The sequence below is a fragment of the Triturus cristatus genome, chromosome 2_2 (genome assembly GCF_964204655.1).
Source record: "Triturus cristatus chromosome 2_2, aTriCri1.1, whole genome shotgun sequence".
Taxonomy (NCBI): Eukaryota; Metazoa; Chordata; class Amphibia; order Caudata; family Salamandridae; genus Triturus; species Triturus cristatus.
The window spans coordinates 264,238,792-264,244,791 of NC_140582.1; positions in this window are offsets into that span (position 1 = coordinate 264,238,792).

Consider the following 6,000-nt stretch of genomic DNA (forward strand, 5'->3'; position numbering starts at 1 on the left):
GTTAGTAAACACACGAGGGGGATATTCTCAAGAACGTGTTATAACTACCGCAAAAGTAGCTTAACGCAACTCTTCACATCGCAGTCTATCGCTGGAAAATAACACAGTTGTAACGTGGTATTCCCAAGCCGGTGCGATGCCCCATATTGTTATACAAAAATCAGCGACAACTAGCCACAGGCCTGCAATTCCCACGTGTCATGCAGGAAAATGCACTATAAAAGCAACACAAAAAAAACACCAACACCAAATCAAACTGCGTAGCACCATGGATGCACCTTGACCGAGTGCATAGGACAACCCGAACCCCACAAGCCCCACGGAGGACCAGCCAGGAACCCCGGGGTCGGGTAAGGGCAAGGAGAAGAGGAAGAGGAAGACGGGTTTCATGCCGCAGGAAGACCAGATCATCGTTACGGAGGTGATAGAACACTACCAACAACTGTTCATTACCTCCACTGCATCATTGGCAGCACAAACGGAAATATGGCAGCCTATAGTCAACAACGTGAATGCAGTCGGAGTATCAAGGAGGTCAATGGAGGAGGTCAAGAGGCGTTGGCATGAAGTGCACAGCCAAACCAAGGAGCAACTCGCTGCCAACAGGAAGGCAGCAAAGGCGACTAGAGGTGGGACTCCTGCACCACAGGAGGAGCTGAATGAGCTGGAGGAAATGGTGGCCACAGTCATCAGTGTGGAGATGGTGGCAGGAGTTGGGGGCCTGGACACAGCTCGATATGACCTGACCCAACAGCAACAGTGTGAGTAACGACCAGGGACAGCGGGGACGGAGGGGGAAGGGCACAATGGCACACATGCACAATAATGAGCAGCACACTGCACAGCCACAATTAGTGTGGAACATGTCCCTGATACCCTTGGCACACTGCAGCACACATAGAATCACCAAGTAGGCCCCCATCCACAATGTGCACAAATGGGCCCCCCTCCATATCACCAATTTCCCAACCTACCCATGCACATGTGCTGAATCAAGAAAGGCAGCGGCTCTGTGAGCCACATGGACAATGCAGATGACACTGCATGACAGATAGCTTAGCTGCAGTCACAATACATGGCATGGTGCACGAGACGACTTTGAGTTGGCTGAGTGTGGACCTCATTCGTTTGATTGGTTCTGATGCTCCGTCCATCACCACCCCCTTTTGTACCACTTTGTTCGCCATAAGTTGGCAGGGTATGCTCAGACGTGAGTCCCTTGCTCACTTTGCCACTGGATTCAAGCAAGGCTGGCTGAAGACGGCTGAAATGCCAGAAACCGGTCCTAGGAAGCTCGTTTCCGGGACAGGGAAGGCATGGCTTGGCAGTTCGGGCTGGACTGTTCCCATGAGGCACAGGGTCAGACTGATTTGCATATGGCCATGTCTGAACTGGGGTGGCAGAGTGGGCTAAAGAACGGTGATGGATCAAACCCAGATCTGCTAACTGGGTGTGAGTGTTTGATTGGTTCTGATGCTCCGTCCATCACCACCCCCTGTTGTACCACTTTGTTCGCCATAAGTTGGCAGGGTATGCTCAGACATGAGTCCCTTGCTCACTTTGCCACTGGATTCAAGCAAGCCTGGCTAAAGACAGCTGAAATGCCAGAAACCGGTCCTAGGAAGCTTGTTTCCGGTCCAGGGAAGGCATGGCTTGGCAGTTCGGGCTGGACTGTTCCCATGAGGCACAGGGTCAGACTGATTTGCATATGGCCATGTCTGAACTGGGGTGGCAGAGTGGGCTAAAGAACGGTGATGGATCAAACCCAGATCTGTTGACTGGGTGTGAGTGTTTGATTGGTTCTGATGCTCCGTCCATCACCACCCCCTTTTGTACCACTTTGTTCGCCATAAGTTGGCAGGGTATGCTCAGACGTGAGTCCCTTGCTCACTTTGCCACTGGATTCAAGCAAGCCTGGCTGAAGACGGCTGAAATGCCAGAAACCGGTCCTAGGAAGCTTGTTTCCGGTCCAGGGAAGGCATGGCTTGGCAGTTCGGGCTGGACTGTTCCCATGAGGCACAGGGTCAGACTGATTTGCATATGGCCATGTCTGAACTGGGGTGGCAGAGTGGGCTAAAGAACGGTGATGGATCAAACCCAGATCTGTTGACTGGGTGTGAATGTTTGATTGGTTCTGATGCTCCGTCCATCACCACCCCCTTTAGTACCACATCATTCGTAAAGGAGCAGGCCACACTCTGACACATCAACATGCACCTACAACCCATGACGTCAAAAACACATCTGCAAACAAACAATGCACAAGAGTACAAAAACCGTACAAGAGCACAAATGACCCAAGATGCAAACATCCCCGCACCCGAAAAGCCCACAAGTCAAAGGCACACCCACTCAAAGGGATAAGGGACCACAAAATCAGAGCTGCAGGTGATACTCGCCAACAATGCAGCACACACACATAGCAAGCACAGTACACCAACATTGACAACAATGTTGTACAAAGTGCAACCCTTACACCACAGGGCACAGGACACAACTGGTGCCGCCCGTGCATCGTAACTGGCCAATCACATCTGGCATTGCATGACACTGTGAGATAATGTACGAGTACAACCTCTCATCTGTCATGTAGTCGAAATGTCCACTGTCTCCCATCAAATAGCCAGCTTCTCCAAAACAGCCAAAATGTACACTGTCGTGCAGTCTGAATGTAAACATCTACAATGCGTAAACATACATGGAACACACTGTTAAGCTGCATCTACCTGTTACATTGCAGATGGACAATCAACACCTCCTGCAGAGCAGACCACACATCTCTACAGTGATGATGAAGAGGACACCCTGCACATTTTCCCAGACACCCTCCAACGGCTCGTGGACAGCATCTGCACACCACCCACAAGAGCAGGACAGCCCAGCTGCAATGCGGTGACACCACACCCTGCACAGACCACACAGCAGCATGCACACACCACCACAGCTAGCTCAAAGTATCCCCACGACCAACACATGGAATTCCAACGCCGTGTTAGGGTGCCAGGAGAAGATGGCTGATCAGCTGCGGGTGGAGTTCAACCTCATGGCAGCCAAACTCGATGCCATACGTGGGTGTCTGAGTCCCATCAGGGACCACTTACAGTCCCCAACGGACACCCACTGTCCGCCCGATGCTCACCAACAATCCTTGGCTGACCTTGCTGGGACCATTACTCGGATACAAGAACTGTCTAGTCAGACAGGTTCCAGCGATGACAGCACAGAATTGGTACAGATGTGGAGGACAATGGAGACCATAGAGCCGATGCAGCCTGGAAGTAGGGCTGCCATGGCTGAACACCAGAGAGATGTAGCTGGGATCTTCCATCCTCATCTTGCCATTGCTGCCACAGAGCCTGGCACAGATAACTGCTGCTGGAACTTCGACACACACATCTCCACCCCTGATGTGTCATTGGCACACAGTGATGCAGCCCTACCAACTCCGCCCCCTGATGTGTCAGTAGCACACTGTGATGCAGCCATAACACCACCACACACACCTGACACACCGGACATAGAAGACGTCTCAGAGGAGTAAGATGTGGAGGGTAATGACTGTGTGGGGAAGGAGGCAGTAGCATCCGTAGCCGCCACATGGCCTGTCCCTGCCTGGTTCAGCCCTATGCATCATGCCCTGGAACAACACCTCCCACTGTCCCCCGGAACACTCTGCGACATTCACCTGGACCCCGACATGGACTGCCATATCTGCTCTTGTACCAATGACACAACAATTCGGTTGAGGACTGAACTCTTCCTCTCCAAATTAACTTTGCATTCCACTAAGGACTCTGGTTGGCCCACCACTGGGCAACCATGTAATGTGGGCTTGAACAGGCCATGTACCCCTCCAGCTCTGACACTCCCCAGGATGTGAATAAAACATTCCAAATCACACAGATGTGTCATGTCTATGTTCACTCACATGTACGAGACTGGATGAATGTAGGGACATTGCTTGCACAAAAAAGGTACACCCTGGTAAATGTCATCAATGCGCATGTTTGAGCCAGACCCACATGGACCTTTAGATGAATGTGAAGGTGTGAACTAGCTGTGGCCTCATTGCACATGAACAACAATCTCGCATCCCCCAACGTAGCCCCACATCCATGTATTAAATGGGGTTGTGTGTGTAAATGTCAGAATTGGTAGCTCACCTGAAGTAGTGTCCCCCATCGCATGTGGCTATTGAACATCTCTTCGCATGACCTACTCACACACATCAGTGTGGACACAGTCTGTTATAATGGATCATATTGATCCACATGGCAAGAAGTTGGACACCATACTCACATTGCTGAAGACATGTAAGAGCACAGGTCTACCAGCAACTATCCCAAACACAATGTCTGGCTCACAGAGGTGGAGCTGCCAATAGGGATTCACCACCAATGTACCAGCGGCAGTCTGTCCCTCCCTGTGTACGGACAATGCTCATTGAGGCACACGATTTGTCATACTAATCAACACTCATCACAGTTGTACACTGTTGCAGTTGCGAAGACTTTATTAGCATGTGCGTGTCAGTACGGGCAAGTAATGGGCCACAACAGGCCGACAAATGCTTAAGACACTTACAGGCAGAATTGGAACATGATGAGGTGCAAGAATTGGGGATGCAAAAATGAACACATATCCTTACGTTTGGCAATGGTCTCAGCCCACCTTGCCTTGCTGGTCGAGTCATGTGATGTGAGGTGTCTGCTTATAGCCCAGTGTAACGGGACATGACTCACAGCCCATGGGATCTGCATGGAGCTGTACCACCAGACTGCGCCGACTGTGTGCTATGCTGACAGTGAGCAGGTGACAGGGACCAGCAAGGTCACATGTCGTGCTACATTGCCATGTGTGCAGTCTCCCTCCAGCAGTAAGTCAGCTTTAGGAAATTTGCCAAACAACGCTGTTCAGCTCCACCCATGGGGCTGCAGCACCCTGCACAGGTGTGTAACAACATGCGTAGATGCACGCACATGCATTCTGAGTCCGAGCAAATGCAGACATGTCCACTGTTGTTCTTGCTTATGGGACCATTCCTCCACGATGCAACACAGTGTTGTGACCCGCACTCTGGGTGTCAATCAGTTGTGGCTGCAGGAACGTAATTAGTCGTCCATAAATGCGAGCGCTGCTTCATAGGCAATCAGTTCCAGAAGTACGTCGTTCTTGAATATAAGGAACACGAGGAAGAGCCAATCCATTAACTGGGCTGGACAGATGTGCTACGACTACGCAGTTGTACCGATCCACAACACAACCCAATAGGGGAGCGCCTCGATGTGGTCACTGCACACGATGACTTGAGCAATCTCCCATCCACTACTGCCAGCACATACGCCATAGATCAGGGCATCCCATGCACGCCTATCCCAGTTGCACTCCTGTTCGTGGACCAACAGGGGGCGCACACACAAGTCATAATCCAGTTCGGCTACCGTTGTGTTGGATAGGCAGACCTCCATGGGCCACTGGAATGTGCATGATCAACAGTGGAACCAGGGCTGGACGCATGTGATGTACACAAGCTGGAAACTCAGACGGTAAATTATTCGCAAAACTGCCATTGGCAGAGCTCCCCACAGATGCAGCATTTGTGCACAGTACAGTTCCAGGTGACAGGGGTTGTGCATGTGCCTGGGATTGCCTGCCATTGTGTTTGTTGGTCTCATACCACCTGCACTCCTCAGACCGGCGGCAGTTCTGTGAACGATATGCCACAGCTCGGAGAAATGAGTCGTATGTGTGTTCATCGTGTGGACGTATGGGTTGTTTTTTGGCAATGTGTTGGGGGCATGCCATGCAGGTGTACCTCAGGCAGGGACAAGTGTTTGTGGGGTGTGGACATGTTGCACTTTCATTAGAGCAGTTCGTGGTGTGGGAGTCGTAGGAGTCTGGTATGGTATCTCACTCAGGGGGTGCCGGGCGGAATGGAGACCGAGGTCGGAGGTTTGGATGTCCTTCCGCCTTGTGTATTGAGACAAAGGAGCTTTCATG